At 44.8% G+C, this 18,049-nt stretch overlaps 1 long non-coding RNA gene across 2 annotated transcripts; it reads right to left on the bottom strand.

Moving 5' to 3' along the window:
• Window positions 1-1,424: 1,424 nt before the first annotated feature.
• On the bottom strand, window positions 1,425-17,360 carry LOC120850570. 2 transcript variants are annotated; one of them, XR_005718178.1, is made up of 3 exons: window positions 17,336-17,360; window positions 3,358-3,635; window positions 1,425-1,542 (listed from the first exon to the last, which is right to left on the bottom strand). It is a non-coding gene; the product is annotated as an uncharacterized LOC120850570 (long non-coding RNA). The 2 variants fall into 2 exon arrangements; XR_005718177.2 differs by lacking the exon at window positions 17,336-17,360 and having other exon boundaries at window positions 3,358-3,615.
• Between the last annotated feature and the right edge of the window lie 689 nt (window positions 17,361-18,049).

The following is an 18,049-nucleotide window of genomic DNA, read 5'->3' as shown; positions in this document are numbered from 1 at the left end:
TTACCGAAAGTGTAAATCGAGCCAATGAACGAGAAGCCATGATTCAAAACGATGTACGATGTTAACTTCCACCTCGGCGTCTTAAAACAAAAGCTATGGTTATGGCTGGATGCGAGGCTTGTGTCAATGCAGTACTGAGCGGCTTTCTGAACTGCATGTAAGCAATTTTGCGTACAACGAGACTAGCGATGGCGACACGCTACGAGTGCCGGCGACGAGCGACGGAGATTTCTTACTGTCGCTAGTTGCGTAGCTCGTTGTTTAATTTCTAGAAACGTCGCTCATCGCCTTGGTCACTTGCTCCTTTCGCTTTCAGCGTGCCTCGTTGCGCGGCTGACTGAGCGACAGCTGTTCCTCGTCACCGTTGCTTGTCTCATCCCTCGCCAAATCGTTACATAAAGTACACCGCCCTACACTCTTCTGCACCGGTGAAGGATGGGAATGTAAATCGAACGAAGCTTTTATACAACTCGAGCGTTCTCTCGACCAACTCGTACTAGCAATTAGTTTTACCCTCTTGAATACAGTGATGCAAAATGGGGGCTGCTGATTCATCATATAAACCGACCATTTCTGTGTTTAAATAAAACACATCAATGACCCAAAAAATCCTGCTATCATAGAGTTTATTCCATAGGAATCTATCGCTTCCAATAAATATGTTATTTTTTACTTTTCGCCCCTGCCCCGCCAGATACAACATCTGGCATAAAGCAGTGTTTCGGATCTCCTTCCAAGACCTGAGGCGGGTCGTTGTCGTTCAATAGAGGAGTCGGGGGTGTCTCACGGGCGTGGTTTTGGTGCTTCTCACCGAATGGTGCTACCGAGGGACAAGTGATCATGCTTAAGAAAGGCTTGTATGGCCGCCGTGAGTACAGATGTTGTTTTTACCTTTGCTCGAATCCAGTTCTTTTAAGGAATGCACAGTTTGCATGTGCGCATCCCTCGATGCTTCTGTAGCCGGCGTCAACTGTAATGTATTACGCTGTTGAGGTTATAGTTGCTTCCGCAGTGCTCAAACTCTGTCCACGCTAGTTTCTCTAGACCATGCAAATGAGATGCAACACTTCCGTGAATTGTGTTCAACGACTGCTTTAGTGACATAACGCGATTCTGATCTGATCACTTACACAGCGCACATGAAGGTAAGCCGAACGCTTCGTGAGAAACAAAGAAGTAACGGATGTGTGCGGCCCACACACCTGAGGTAAACCGCAAAGAACGTTACATTTTAATCTCTCACATTAGAGGTTGAGGGTCCAACTATTTAAATGGGCGCTATTCTTAAATGAACCCGACGTTAGTTTGACTTAACATTCATATCTTCTTGAGATTGCTCGAAAGTTCTGTAGAGTTTCCTTTTATCAAACGGGATAGGTACCTGCAAATTATGTTTCTATATAATTTTAGAACACATTACAGGGTTGCACTTTTCAGGGCGATATATTTATTTCAGTCCATTTGATTTCTTTCCGAGAGCTCTTGCTTGTGTTGAATGCAGGTCCAACAGATCTTGATAAGGAGGTTTCAGACGCCCTGACTCTGGAAGAAAGAAAACGATTCCAGTTATATATGTTAACTTTAAGACTGCAGGGATTGACACGTAGGGTAATATTACTAGGAGTGAAAGAAAAGAAACATTGCATTTTTTATAATTTTCATGTTAACACAAGTGTGAAAAAAACAGTCAACCGTCTCCTAATGTACTGCGATGCCGCTGCCAGAATGCAAAGAAAAAAAAACATTATCTCCCGGTCTGCAAAGTATTTAGAACAACAGTATGGCTTCATGAAAAGTATGACGATCATAATCTCTCAACAGGGGAAACATGGCTGATAAAATCGAAAACAAATATCAAAACTCAGCTAGGTGATTGGTGCGAGGCCTAAAAAATCGACCCGGACCTGGTATCGAACCAGAAACCTCTTCATTTCCAGTGGAGCCCTCTAACAACTGAGCTAACCAGGAGTTAGACGTTAGCAGAGGAAATCGGGTTTTATTAGTTGCCACCAGTCTAACATCAACAGGAGCGAACGGCCTGCATTTGAAGGTTAGGATGATAATGCAATTATAGAAATGACTGACCATATGACTGACCATATTAATCCCTGGAGAAGGGGAACGAGGGGGACAAACGACAAGCACAAATTTCCAAACACAAATAGGTGACTGCTGCTTGACCGAATTTTATGCTTGTTTTTTCCCCCCTGTTCCAATTCTCCAGGGATTATTATCGTCATTCTTGCCCCCCTCGCTTGTAGCTTTGAAGTAATTGCATTATTATCATAACCTTAAAATGCAGGCCGTTCACCCTTGTTGGTGACTGGTGGCAACTGATAGAACCCGTTTGCTTTATGGACGTCTAACTCCTTGTTAGCAAGTTGGTAGAGTGCTCCGCTGAAAATAGAGATGTCCCTGTTTCGATATTAAGACTGGGCCAGTTGTTTCAGTTGCGCACTTGTCCCCTGACTGTGTTTGGTAATTTGTGTTTGCCCTTGGTCTTCCTTCTTCCCCTTTTCCAGGGATTATTATCGCCATTCTCGACCAGCTCGCTTGCACCTTAGCTATAATTGCATTATCATCATGTCAATTTTTAGTGGCGTCATCAAAAGGAAGTAAACAAAACCACCCTTTTTGCACTGCTGTCCTCCACGTCATTGGCAGCGAGAAAAAGTATTTTGTCTTGATCGCTCGCCTCGACCTTCGGCGACGCTAAGCCGCACCGTACTTTGAAATGTTGGCGATTGCAGAGGCCCCAAAGACAAAACCAAAGGAAAACCACGGGGTACCCTACATGATGTCACCCAAAAGATGCTGCCCGATTTGAAGGGTACCCTGAAATTGAATTTGTCTTCGTTTTAATGTTAACTAGTGCACATAAAGAAGTGGCATACCAGTTTCTATTTTATATTTGACAGAGATTAATCCTGGCAGTGAATTGGTCAAAGTCCGAATGTTGTTGCACCTCTAGTTTACGGAAAAAGAAAGTCCAACATACAGTTCGCTTCTTCAGTGAGGCCATTTATCTAAAATATTAATATTTAAATAATTTATTTCACGCCTTTTGGTTAGGTACCTAGAACAATATAACATATTATATTGTGACATAAAGGCAGCGACACAGCGCAGCAGTGCCCAAACCCATAAAGTGCTAGGCTGTAAATATTATTCTGTTTCATCCTGTGAGCAAGACCGCGTTCATGCATGCCGGTCGCTCATCTTCGTAGCGCTAACATGTAAATAGAATTGCCAAGCTTAAAACGTGGCTAATAATTCGTTTGTGATAAACAGACTCTTCCAGCGTTTTGAAAGACAAACGGTTCCAAACAAATTGTTCAGAACTCTCTTGCCGCGTACCTTCACTTCTTGTAGAAGCCTCCGTATCCAAGGTGACCGAGTCCATAACCGTAGCCAAGGCCATAGCCGGACAGACCATAACCGTAGCCAAGACGGTGGCCATAGCCGAGACCATAGCCATAGCCCAGTCCATGTCCGTAGCCGAGGCTAGAAACCACTGGGGTGTGGTGGACGGTGGAATATGAAGTAGTCAAGGGGGCAGCCACGGGATAGCCACCGTAGCCAAGGTAGCCCGCGAAGGCGCAGGTGGCCAGGGCCAGGACGAGAACGCAACGGAACTGCACAAAATATGGGACGGTAGTGGCAGCAGTTAGTAATCATTTATTTGTAACATCCCAGGTAGCACACCGCGTCGGCCGGTATCGGGACTACGCCGGCCGGTCCCGGTAACAGGATGGCGACGCCCGGCCATTGGCGCCGGTGAGCTACCGGCCCCGGCCGGCGTCGGGGTTTCGTCTTGCTCACTGGCCAGTTCAGCCGAAGAAGTTACAGTGACTGGCCGGCATCGGGTTTTTGCTGTCTTTGCTGGCCAGTCTTTCCATGGAGGTTCCAGTAACTGGCCGGAATTGGTATTTTGCTGTCTTTGATGGCCAGTATTTACATGGAAGTTCAGTAACTGGCCGGCATCGGCACTTTGCTGTCTCTGATGGCCAGTATTTACACGGAAGTTCAGTGACTGGCCGGCATCGGCGCTTTGCTGTTTAGGCTGGCGAGCCCCGCCATGGAAGTTCCGTTTACTAACCGACATCGTTTTATCTTTTTTTTTTTTTTTTTTTTTTTTTGCCGTTTTTACTATGCAGTCAAGTCATTCAGATTCTGACGAACTGTGGCAATTCATGAATAGCGAGTGGAAATATTCGCATAGATCAATCCTTCGCAAATAACTGCCGACGCTGGTGTATTTGATCCCAGCATGGCAAGGCTGACGTGTTGTATTGCGAAAACGCGAGAAAAAAACAATGCGGCGAGGAACATTTGCAGTTCAGGATTCGAGAATCTGACCACCAACGCCATGAAGAATAAATTACACAACGCCGAACGATACCTTTTCAGGAAGCTAGTTTAATTTGATGCACTATACTTAAGGTCGGTGGTATACGCACGTATTTGGCTCTGATAAGAAAATTAAAATAAAAACGGTATAGCTGAGAATCCGAATGAAGAGCAACAACCACAATTAACAAACACGTGGCATGATTGAGCACGCGCTTTGAGTTACAAAAACTATAATTTGCATTGCATTGCAGAATCTGGACAAGAAAGAGATGTGTGTATTGCTTATGACGCTACGAGAGTTACACAACTCTCCTGAGATCGTGTTATTGGTGATTTTAATTGAGTGTGAAAATATGCTATTTCAGTCAAGAATCGGCTGTTTTCTGTGGTAGTTACGATCATCTAACAGAAATATTTCAAATTTTGACATAGCCAGACGATCTGTCCCCCGGTAGCTTATGTTATATACGACATACCGCAACAAAAACAAAAAAAAAACAAATATAAAAACATTTTTTTTTTTTAACACGATAAAGGCGTTGTGGATGTTTACACTGCCGGGTAGTGAATGTGACCCCTTGACGCTGCGAAACATAAATGTTCTAATACCGAACGATGCCGTCTCTGAAAGCTAGTTTAATTATCCGCACTGTTCTTGGATCTCAGGAATAAAAACATGTCTAGGCCTAATAAAAAAGTAAAACTGCGGAGCGCAACCTCGATAAGTACAATCAGGCGGCAGGCGAGGGAAATATCACTGATGTACCAGAAGAAAATTAAGTACTACTTTCCGTAAGTCAGAAAAATAAGAGATGTGCTTAATACGTACCGCGCTGTGAGCTCAGCTAAATAACTGTCTTAAAATAGCGGTATTTCTGTTTTAACAGTGGGTAAAGTTGACCACCTTCAGACAAACTTCGGCTGCATCACTGTGGCAGTTTGACCACTTACTCATTTTCTCATTTTGCTCTCAATATTCCCATTATTATTACCTTCTTTACTTCGTTGAAAGGACTTGCGCTGTTTGCCTACTACACTGACCCAGAAATTAGCACGGAGGGAGCGAATTATCCCGGCAAAACAAGAGGGCCACGGCTTGTGCATTGCATCAATTTAAATTTGGGCTCGCACTTCTAATTTCCAGATTTTGCGTGATTTTTACCCTAAAGTAAGGGGCCGGCAACTGCAAAAAACATTAAAAAAAATATTAAAAAGAAATAAAAAACGTAGTAAAAAAAACAATAAAAAACTTCGCGCTTCCGGGATTCGAACCACCGACCAGACGATCACCCGCATCGCGCGTTAACCACCAAGACCAAATCGCCAAATCAAAAACGCGTTGTTTTTAGTAGTTTAAATGTCTGCTGAGTTCGTTTGAATACACTGTACGGTTAGTTTCGTATGTAATTTTTTGTTACGTGTTCAGGACGTATTTCTAATATTGTGGCAATTTTTGCATACTCAATAATTTATTATTACTGTGTCTTTTAATAGTTTTTTAATGCGCTTTGCTGATTGTTTTATTGCAAGCGTGTTGAAGATACGCGGCAATACGCGCACATAGATTCCGTAAAGTCGTTAGACATCCATAATAGCCAACGAACGCGATCCAATCCATTCCGCAGCCTTGTTTTGCCGGACGTGTTGGCCGTGTGTGTTTCACGTCTCTGTCTTGAGGTCAATTTACCGATTAGTCGTGATGCGTGGAGTTCAACTTAGTTTCAAATGTGTCCGAAAACGAAGGAAGCTACTGTGAGCCGTGGAACTACGTCGAATCTGCTCAACAGCCAAGATCATGGCACGGTCGTTTCAAAGTAAGTTCCTTTCTTTGTCCGTTAGGGCTAGATTATTCTTTTTTCCGTTCAAAATGCTTGTTGTTGTCTAGATCGCTTGCTTTTACCAGTATTACTAATTGTGCGCGAATGGTGCTATGCGAGGCTGTTTTGCTTCGTTCACAAATAGGCTGTGTACTCGGTCCAGGTCCATCAATAGCGGCGGAACTTTTTAGGAGATGGGGGGGGGGGGGGACGGCGGCGCCGGCGGCGGCGGCGGGCGTGCGGACGGCCGGCCGGCCGGCCAGCCGGCCAGCCGGCGGGTGGAGGCGGAAAGGGGAGGGGGGGGAAGTTTGATTGCCTCCCTCCACCGTATTGTTCACTGGTAAACTAGGATGTCTGGAAGAGCGCGGTGCCCCCCCCCCCCCCCCCCCCCCCCAACAAAAAAAATAAAGCACTCAACTCAGCGCGGTGCCCCTCCATCGTCTAAGCTCTCGGTTAGACACTACGGGTGGATTCCGTGTGCGTATTTGCGTCCGGAGAGCTGAGCCAGGCAAAAGGCAGAGGAGGATCGAGCAAGTCCGTAGCTTCCGCCGCGCAGTCGTCTGCAAACGGCTTTATTTTCGTGACTCGTTATCAGAAAAGAATTGTCGAAAATTGGTGCCGCGATGAATTCATCCCATGGTGATTTGCATAGCATACCGCTCCTGATCGCAAAACTTTGTGCCCACGAAATAATTTTTTGATGCCGCTTCTGGGGAAATTTACAAGCATGTCCTGGATTAAGGTAGTGTCTCGCCAGTTTATGAGAGGTATATTTAGTTCAGTGTAAGTGTATAGTGTTAGACATGCCTCACCCAATCCCGGTATTTTTTCGTTTGGTACTGCCTTGCGCGAATGGTGTAGGTTGTATTTGTTTTAGTTGTTGCATGATTGTAGTAAGGTGGTGAGCTTTACTAATTGAACAGCTTGAAAAACAGTTCACCACAAAAGGCAAGGAGACAAGCAGAGTTACGTGTAAACCATACGCAAGCGCAGACTCTTGACTCGCATGAACAGAAAAGGAAAAAATAAAGAATGCGGAAGGAGCTCAAGCACAGGCCCAAGTGGAATGCGCCGATTCACCCATTAGCAAGAGCAGATTTTAAAACCATAATTTCCTTGTCTGTTAAGGCAACAGATTGATGGCCAATACATAAAGACAGCTTAATCTCTCTCTAAAGTCTACGATGAATTGTCACCTACTTATGCACTATTTACACTGCTCATGTGTCATCCTTATAGCCTCGTCCCACTAGAGCGACAGACAGCAACAAACGACAGCGACACACGACGAGCGACACACGACGCACGCTGTCCCACCTGGCGGACACGACGCAGGACACGGGGACGAGGAAACTTCTTTCCTAGTGGGATTGGAGTTGTCAACAAAACACTTCAAAATACACAGATAAACAGTCTGGCGATGCGGTTTTCATATTTTGCTCTTTGGGCATTAAATGCGCCGACAAACACGGTGAAAGTGGAGACAATTACTTTGTTTCTTGATTAAAGCTTCCGCTTCTCTTCATTTGCCGTTGGCGACTTTCCACAAACAGTCGTGACAATTGACACCAAACCTTTTCTGAACTAGAATACCCGAATCGTTCCTTTTTTTTGGGGGGGTCGTTCGAGGAATTCTAAGTTAGCACCAAGGAATTTCACCCTGATTTTGAGGATGTTTAAAACTTTATATCCGAATGATCGAGGGCAGGCGTTTTATGGGGGACAATACGGCATCCCGATCATCACAGAACGTGATGACAAGTCTCGTCTGCTGGAATGGCTTGCTGCGGAACGTCGTGTCCTACTTCGTGGTGAGCGGTCTTTGGTCAGTCCTCGAACATGGGTGTATCCATCCTGATTTAGGGGCGTAGACCTCGGCATCTTGAAGCACCAAATCGCGCACAAAGTTTTTGCAAGCAAAACCAGCCACAGACAAGCCTTTCGCAACATGACTGCCCAGCGCCAGCAAGCAAAGCCGCGCCCGCGACCACTATGAGCAATCGAGGGACTGGAACTGCGGGAACGGGGAGAGGCCGCCAAGGGCTTCTCTGAAGGTCGAGCGGTGGAGCAAGCCACGGGAGGAAAGGTGGAAAGAGAGGCAACAGAGGGCACAAGCGGGCGAGGAGGATAAGTTTGTATCCGACAGATGTTCCTCGGTGGGACTGCTTGCTGCGCTTCAAGTCCAACAACAGACAAGAACTCGTCCGTCGTCGATGGTTTGTCGGCGATTGTCGCGGGTGTTGGCCGTTGCAGTGGGACAGCATCGGCGACACGGAACTTTGTGGTGTCGTCGGACAAAAATCGGTGTTTGTCACTCTAGTGGGACGAGGCTTTTAGAGAAAACGTGAATAATTAGCAGATACTGTGAAAAACAAGGGAATTATTTTAGGCCTTTATTATTCATAGTATGGGCCACCAATGTGTTCGCACATCCGTCTGTTACCTGAGCTGCCAAGAAAATCGTGTTTACAGTCTTATGCATATGGGTGGGAGTCAGCACGTTCCACTTGGACCTGTTCGAACTTTTGCTAAAGCTCGTTCCGCATTCTTTATTTTTTTTCTTCTCCAATTTGTGAGTTGGGAGTCTACACTCGTATGTAGTGTATGTATTCCTCTCCTTTATTCCTTGTTTTTTGTCTGTTATTTTTCAGGATGTTCAATCAGAATGAACTCACCACCTTATTACATGGAAAGGCTGTTGTTAATTCCAAAGTGTCTGTAAAACAATCTACCTGACATCTTTTGCTTACGCCCGGTTTCTGAAGCTCACGTTCTCCGAACACAGCCTTTCTGATTTCTCTGATTCTTTTTCTTTTTTCTTTTATGCTCAATAGATCAAGTTGTGAGTGTGCACCAGTCTGCGTCCTCTGTGTTCCTGTCCTTTTGTCCTTGTCTTTTTGTGCACTTTTTTCAAGTTGGTCCATGATATTTTTTATCGTATATTCTAATCTGTGTTTTCATCTTTATACTTGCTGCAGTCCTTACCAAGTAGAAGTTGGCATTCACTTTCACCATCCTGATGTGAGTGTCCTGAGGCGACACAGAATGACAGCTTCCTCTGCTGAAGGCCAGGCTTGATGGAAGACTGCCAAGGCTGTTCATGGTAAGGTGCTCTATATATTGAGCAATATAATAGCAACTTATTGCTGATAGGATTGTTTTTAACGCAGACTGTGTTTATGGACTGGCCTTTAGCAATTCCGATGCCACTCACGTGGAATGAAACACTCTAGGGGAATTGCGCATCCCATTCGTAAGGGGAATGCTGAGTTTACAACAGAAGTGCGTCTCAACTTGCTGCCAGTATTGCTGTGTGTGTTGTGTTTGTATTTTTATTTGTTTGTTTAATGTTCCCAATAATGGCCTTCCCATTGGAAGTGGCAACACGCAAACACAAATGGACGGCAAGAGAGGTGAACAGCGCCACTCACGCCGTTCGCCACCGCACCCATTGGTTTTCGGAGAGGTTTGCAGTATTGGTCTCTATGGTATTTGGTCATATATCGCACATGAACACAACCAGGGCACTGTGCCTACAATTCAGCACTCGCAAGATTTGCGTGAATACACCCTGCAGCTGGTCGCACTTTCAGAGTAATTTTAATGTTGCAAAAATGAATAATGACATTGGCATATTTCTCGTGCCAAATCCTTCATGCCTGTTCCGAACTCTGATCTCCACGAGATCACAGTAGAGTCGTTTCTGTTGTACAGTAAAACCTCGTTAATTCAACCCCCGCTAATTCGGATAATTTGAACTGTCGATCCGGTCCCGTCAAACATATGTATTAGTCAATGGCAGCAAACGCTCATTAATTCGGAGAGAACGCGGCGCACTATGGTTAATTCGGACAAATTCGGCAGGTGGTGCTAGCTACCGTCTGTTCCAAAGGGTATGACCGCTATCCATCCGAAGTGCGCACATGGTTTTTCCGGTTTTCCCATGGTTCTTCGCTCTTTCGGTTCTCCGTGTTTCGCACCAGTTTTGCTCTGGATCGCCGTGCTTCAGCGCGTTACTCTCCTGGCATGGAAGCAGCAGAAGCATTGCTGCAACGGAAAAAGGGTAGCACAGGTGACCGACGACCGGAATGGCAAAATCGCGACACGCGGGGCTATTGTTCCCGAGCGTGCCAATAGCAAGAGTGACAGTCACGTTTTATGCCTCAACGCGGGGATCCTAAAGCCCGCCATTTTAACAACTATCCTATCCCTCAATTTTTCGCTGGCCACCCCTGCATTGAAAAATGCAATGTGACTGGCACTCTCGCTATCGGCGCTCGGGGAAAATAGCGCCGGCTGTCGTGATTTCGCCGCTCCGATTACTGGTCAGTTTTGCTACTCGTTTTCCGTTGCAGCTGTACTAGGCTAAGAATTTAGCAACGAAAGTGGAAATACTGAGGGCCTTGGAGGGCGGCGTCTCTCGACAAGTGATGGAAGGTTGCGACGTCAAGAGAAGCACTTTGGCTACATACGTAAAAATTATGGCCGATATCCTACAGGCTTTCGAGAGCGAGAAGTTCAACACGAAAAGAAAGCGGCCTTGGAAGGTGGTGCACCCGAAACTAGAAGAGGCCTTGCTGTACTACATTGTCAGCGCACGGGATGCGTAGCTCCGACAGTGCGAGTGCGGTGGAGCACTCGACCGCGCTAAGGAAAGTTGCCGTCTCCGCCCAAGTGTCGTCCAGAAAGCAGGCGGTAATAACAGATTTCTTCTCAAAATAAAGGAAACGTTTTCGCGTAGCTTTCTTTGTTCTTTCGATATTTCGACCTTCGGATAATTCAGACATTTTTGCCGGTCCCATGAGATCCAAATTAACGAGGTTTTACTGTAGTGGCACGGCAGACTCTATACTTGTTTTGCTTCAATCTTTGTAAGGGGGATGCTGTAATCCAATTCTACTCATCCCTGGTGTACTAGATAGCACCATATTTGCAGAGATAGTCTTCAGATTTTGTAGTTCCATCGAAATATATTTCAGCTTATAAAATATTTGTTATTCAGCTTGTAAATTTTCAAGCAGATCTAGATTGAAGGCAGCAAATATCTTACCTGCAGTCATGGTATGTGTCCGAAGTATATTGCATTAACATAATTGACCCAACCTCTGATTTTTGTTTTCAGTGCCTCTAGCGAATTGTGGATGCTAGGATTGCTTTTGTTTGTTTCACATTATCTACAACACTTTTTTCACCTTTATACTCAGTGCAGCCCTTGCCGAACGGAAGCTAGCATCGACTAGGCCAATTTGTTCCTGCATCACCAGCCGACCCGAGGATCAGGTCCATGGCAGTCTGCAAAGGTTGTTGATGGTAAGCTGCCTTATATATACAGCTGTGTAATAGCAGCTTGTCCTGGATGACAATTTGAAATGCGTGTTTATGTTTTAGAAAGTGAAATTCGCATGGGCATACTTGCAACGTGAAAGCTTACCAAGCCTGTTCTGATCTTTCATCCTTTTGAGATTTCAGTACAGCCGTTTCTGCTGCACACATACTGCCTACTTCGGCCAGGTAGAGACTTGATACATATGAAGGTAAGCAGGCGATTATCAACTGCTCAGTGCTGTCCGTGGTGACGTTCTCTCCTTATCAGATGACTTACCATGCTTGGTTCGCAAGGCATTTTAAAAGGAGAGCAAGTCCGCTGGTGCATGATGCTCCCAGTACTGAGCAGTCGACGATCGCTTGTTCACACTCGTAGAGATCACGACTGTACTTCAAGCTCGGCAAGTGTGACACTTATGTGATTCAGCCTAGCTGTGGTGTGCTGAGCGGTATATGTAGAGCTAGTTTACTTGAGCACACAGTGGCTGTCCGGTATAAATAGCGCCCAATTGGCAACTTTAATGCAGTCTCGTGTAGTTCCATTGATGTTTTCTTTTGGCGTGCATGATATGCGTTCACACTTTTTCTTTTCCTCGCTTAGCGACAGTCCTAGCTGTCTGCAGAGAGTAAGTGTGAAACATGCCAACAAGCCTCTAAAGCAGTATGCAGTGCAATTTTGGTCTATTGTGCAAGCGAGGAAGAAAACTGCTCGTTTGGCTGTTGAGTCTGCGACATTGACATTAGATAGTTTTATCTGATCATTGTTACGACCCGCTCCACTCAAAAGGAAAGCACCTGCATGCTCACAACGCTCAGTCAGCAACGACCAGTCGGAGTGCAGATGCCGATGGAGCAGACAACTCCTGCACCCCGATGACCTCTGCCGACTGAGCGTTACGTGCGTGCCTGGTTACTTTCCTGCTCAGTGGCTGAGCGGAGCGGCCCGTAAAAAGCGCTCAGCTAAAACTTTTTCTGATAGGGGGTGGCTGACACATAGATATTTCAGGCAGAAGGATGGCCGACATTGGCTCACATCAATTCTCAGTATGAGCAGCTCTCATCGCAATACGGAAATTATGATTCAAACTTCCTCTACCCCTTTCTGAAGGTTTTGAAGGTGCTCCTAGCAGTATTGTTGGGCTAGACATAATCATACCCAGATCCACTCCAATAAATTCTAAGAGGATGAAGTCAGTTGCCACACAGCTTGTGCAAAGCTAAATCTGGAACTCACTCCTCCTTCCTGTTTTTCACTGTATTGAGAACCTTGTCTCAGTATGTGATGGGTCTGTGAAGAAAATTGACCAGATAAGCAATATTACTCAGAAAATAGATGTCCCATTCATATTAACCTGCACCTACCAGCCACTGTACACCACCTCACTACTGATTTGTTATCTTTCTATTGATTTGCCTGAACTGTTCGCACCTGTAGATATTAATGATGATCACGAGGGAATGTTTCTTGTCATATGATGTCATATGCTTAAAGTAAGTGAGGCTTGCGGGCGTTTTCAAGGGCTATGGGGCATGCCGATGGTAAACACTCAATGTGAGTTTATGGTAGACGCTAATAATATATACTAGTTTCTGGGTAAGTCGCTATTTTTTATTTGGTGAAGTCTGCAGATGAGTTTTAGTCAGGTTGCCATTATGTGGGAACACAGGGGCCATACTCTGCAATATATTATATGTTTACATGTGTCTACCCAATCTCATTAGTATGTGTACAACAATGAGCTGTATTCGCGACTCCAACGATCTATAGGGGGCGCCACCACCAAACAAACATGGCGGCTGGGAACAGGTCGCGTCGGCTCGGCCGGGCCGCCTGAACGGGTAGCGCATTCAATTTAACAGATTTTCTTTTGTTTAATGCCCTATTTTATAGGTATTTCAACTGCGACGGTTAAGTGTAGCCGGTGCAGATAAACTTGCAGAGCATAGTTTTGTTTTCCCGGTGCTTTTTGTTCTTTTCATGTCAAACTTTTGTTTCGGAGGTTTCGTTCATTACCGAAACTATGGGCTCCGGAGAGACGGTAATAGACTCTAATCAGTTTTGATCAGGTAAGGAAAGCAGCGATGACTACAGAATTGTTCCACCGACAGTAATTTTCAACTACCTCGCATCACTCGACCATACGACTTATCTGTCGGCGAAATCGAGCTTTTGTGCGTATCAAGAAACAGCTCCAGTCGTCTGCTCGATCAGCAACACAGGCTGCAGGAAAATTACGAAAATTAAGCAAGCGCTTCTTGAGCCAAGCTTGAGCTTCTTGAGCCCCACTAAGCAGCTGATACTCGTATTTCAACTCAGGTTTTAGTGGCAATCGAAGTCATTTTGACGAATGTGCGGGTTATGCATTATATTATGTACCATGTCCCACTAAAGGGATATTAGTATATTATTTGGGCTGAAATATGAGCTTACTTGACAAGCTATTAGGTGAACTGCTGAATCAAAGTATATTTGACAGACGGAGAGATACTACCTAAACTCAGCCATATGGTTCTAGCCGGCAGCACGGAGATGATTGCGGACAAATTTGAAGAGAGTCTTCATCGGAGATTCACGCAGAACCCCTCTGCATTAAACTTGACTTCAAATCCTGAATGGAGAAGGAGAGTATCTTTTGTGGCCGGACAACCTGAGCAATGTAGACGAATATTGCTGCTGGCTTCAACGAGGGTATATTATAAATATTGGAGGCGCAATAGATCATAATGTCGTGACAGCTTCTAACTTTGCGAGACGCGTCCCCCATTTTTTGAAAGCAGACAATATCCCTCATTAATCGTATGCAGCGAGGAGGTTTTCGAGAATCAAGTAGATGCGAAATCAGCCCAACTTTTTCGGTGTGGTCCAGAGGCTTTTTCGGTGAAAAGCTGCCAAGATGAATAGCCAATGCACCGACCAGCGTGGGTGGCTCAATCTTGACGCTAATCAAACACAGCCAAATTCAAGAAAAGCAGCTATTGAACCTTCCCATTCACTTGACTGCAGCATTGGGGTTCCCTCCAGTGAAACACCTCGTCTGTTTTACATACCACTTATCAATTACCGAGTAGTTGTCACTTTGAATGTCATTCGAGCCAGAGAAGAAATCAAAACGTTTTTCCTTGATTCCTCCCCATCCAAGAAATTAAAAGCACGCGAATGTGTGTTGTGGAGTAAACAGGCTTTCAAACACGTGATAGAAAGAAACAATTTACTGAGGCTTCATCACACTGATGAACACTCAGGCAAACTTGAGAAATATTCAGACCTTCATCAAATTACATTGTTTGCCACCGCGTCGACAACACGTGTCCGCGAAAGCCGCCAGAGACGTGGAGAGGCGCAGAGCGACCTGTTCTGGCTGGTTCCCGGTTTTCCCGCTTGGTGCTGTCCGTTTTGCTAGGGTCGCGAATATGTCAAGGATATGATTTGTCATTGTCTCAGTAATACTAATGAATCGCTATATTTACCTAAAAATGCTGGATCTCTCGCCCCTATCGGGACGAACGGCAATGTTAAACTACATGCCAACTACTCCGGCGAGTTTGCCCGTCTCTCGACATGCCCTTTTGAATTAAAGTAGATGATTTCCACGAGCCTTTCTTTGACGTGGGCCTTCTTCATGCAAATAGCTAACCTTGATTATGAGATAACTGGGCCATTTTTGCCGCTTGGTTATCCAGTGTGTTGTAACAGGTGTCCCTTAGGGCAATCAAAGTATTTTTGTTTTGATATAGTTTCCAGATTGAAAATGAAATGAAGACAATTAACGCATTGGTTACAAAAAGTTTTTCTTTTACATGGGCTTCTGTCTCATGCCTCTGGTTTTCTGGCCACTTGATTAGCTTGGTTTATCTTTTTAGAGGTGATACTTACTTAGTTTTTGTGCTTTTGTTTTGGGTGTTTTTCAGGCTGATTTTCTTTTTTTTGTTCTCAATAGTGTGTATATATTGCGCCGTTGAGTTCAATGAAAATTTGGTTTCGAGTCAGCGCTCTGTCCGTGTCCTTTACCCTGTCCGTCGTCCTTTGCGCTGTTTTAACCTTTTAAGCGCTTGCCCAGTTTGGAATTTCTGGATTATCATGTGCAGCTGGTATTGATTTACCCTGTCATTTTACTGTGCTGTTGATTCTCTTTGCAGGTGCTCTAATGAAGGACTCCCCTTCCTGGGTGCATGGTCGACTTGCATCACAAGCTGCATGAAAAGTGTGAAGAACATTTCCTAGGCCCGTGACATGCAGCCTCTTTCATCCAGCGCACTCCTCTAGCGACAAGCCCATGATGACCAGCCAAGCTGTAGCTTCACTGGAGCTGACAATAAACAATTACGGTAACAATTTTGTATGTTTTATTTGCTATCATGTGTATGAGCGACAAATGGCTGTGGCAGCCGCTTTACCAATAAGGTGTATACCTATGCCAGAAATTTACTTTCATGTACAGTGCAACATAATTGTTTACACTCATTTGTTGTTAAAATTATTCTTCTTATGAACTACATCATTTCTATTCAGGTGTAAATTGCACACAAAACCACATGTTAGGCTGTATGACAAGACCGGGAACTGTACGATTTTAGCCCGCTAGCCTGGGGTCTTGCTGGTGTCTTGCGGTACTGCTGGTAGTGCACCGGGGATTTGTGCTGGCAGCAGCCCGGGAACTCGCTGGGACAAAACAAGCCCGGGAACTGTATGGCTTGAGGCCGCTAGCCTGGGGTCTTGCTGGTATCTTGCCGCGTTACTGGTACTACGCTGGGGATTTGTGCTGGCAGCATCCCGGGAACTGTATGGCTTGAGGCCGCTAGCCTGGGGTCTTGCTGGTATCTTACCGCGTTACTGGTACTACGCTGGGGATTTGTGCTGGCAGCAGCCCGGGAACTCGCTGGGACAAAACAAGCCCGGGGACTCTGGCTTGAGGACGCTAGCCTGGGGTCTTGCTGGTATCTTACCGCGTTACTGGTACTACGCTGGGGATTTGTGCTGGCAGCATCCCGGGAACTCGCTGGGACGCCCGGTGCCGGGCGTCCCAGTCAGTCCCAGTCACTGGCCAGTGACTGGCAATCTCACTGGCCCGTTGTCGCCCCGCGGTGCGTTTCCAGCGTCGCCCCAGTAGGATCTTACCGGCAGACCGGTACCGCCCCAGTCCCAAACCGGCGAGTTGTGCTACTTGGGATATAGCGAGGAGAAAGGTGTATCTATAAGGAAACTTAAGATCGCACATAAGGTAGCTGTTTAACGATGTAAATTTGAGCCTATAATAAGCACGGTCACAACATGACTGTTCGGGCTGAAGTTATAAATAAAATTATAAGAATAAAAAAGTGGCTCTGCAAAATTCAAAAGTGGGCTAATATTATTTGTTATGAATGATTTATTCAGAAGACTTTAAAATACTGCTGCTGCTACAAAGAAACATTATTGTTCTCTTCACAAAGATCACGCATTTCGACACCGCGAACGAATAGTCATCAGAGATTATAAAATAAAATATTAAGGTAGGCTAGGTTAAGGGTAATAAACACGGTTAAATAGAGGTTGAGGAGTTAGCTAGAACGCCTATATGAGCAGAAATCGGAAGTTAGTTATTGAGTTATAAGTAACTAGGGATCACGTCGCCGGGATCAAATTGATATAATCATGTTGCTATTATGAGTGGACATGACCATCAAAATAAATACGCGAATAGTGATTTCGCAAATGTTTTGTGCTGCTTACAGCTTGGATACACTTGAAACCGTTTTGTTCTTTGCAGTCGCTGTTTTGGTTGACAGCCACAATAACAAATTTCCCGCTTTAGAGGGGTGTTATTTTTCTTCAGAAGTTGCAATCAAAATTAAAACCTTACCATGGTTGGAGGAGTTAGTCTTGCTGGGGAAGCTCGAACTGATGAACTGAGGCAAGATACCACCCTTTATATACTCCGCGCTCCAAGACGACGTTGCCTCCAGCGCCAATTAAAGCTCACTCAAATGTTTACGCCCTCCAACATTTACACCTAAGAAAAAAAAAGAAAAAAAAGAAAAGCGTTCCTGCTTAGTGCACGCTTATTAAAATAAAACAAGTACTACTAAATTCTTTTGACTGATATTTTGCTTCGCATGACCCATACGTGTTTTCCTTCACAAGTGCCACATATTTTACGCTGCTGGTCTTTTTGTTTTCTATCTGAGATTTTACGTATTGAAAATAATGAACGTGGATAGCTCGCCTAATTTAAATATTTATGTTATGTGCGTCAAGTTTTCAAGACAAGGAATTTCAGAGAAACAAAAATCTGCTGCCAAGTAACAACGTCTTTGGTCAATTACGCGTAACAGTGTCACAAGTGTTTTGAACGGTCCAGTGCATTTTGAATATCTTTCTGAAAAGAAAAATACCGTAAGTTGTTTTCAAGCACTCCTTATCGAATGTGGAAAAACATTTTTTTTTGTAGGTTTACGACTGAATGTTTAGAAAGTATAGTAAACAATTTTACCGGTTTCTTTGTTTCACATCCGTTTAGTTTGAGAATTATTGAAATCAAACCGGACAGAGTAAAATTTTATTTGTTTCCACATAC

This window comes from Ixodes scapularis, unplaced genomic scaffold (genome assembly GCF_016920785.2).
Source record: "Ixodes scapularis isolate PalLabHiFi unplaced genomic scaffold, ASM1692078v2 PGA_scaffold1__304_contigs__length_218370807, whole genome shotgun sequence".
In the NCBI taxonomy this organism is placed as follows: domain Eukaryota; kingdom Metazoa; phylum Arthropoda; class Arachnida; order Ixodida; family Ixodidae; genus Ixodes; species Ixodes scapularis.
Note: the sequence above shows the minus strand (reverse complement) of the source record. Positions and strands in the feature narration are given on the sequence as shown.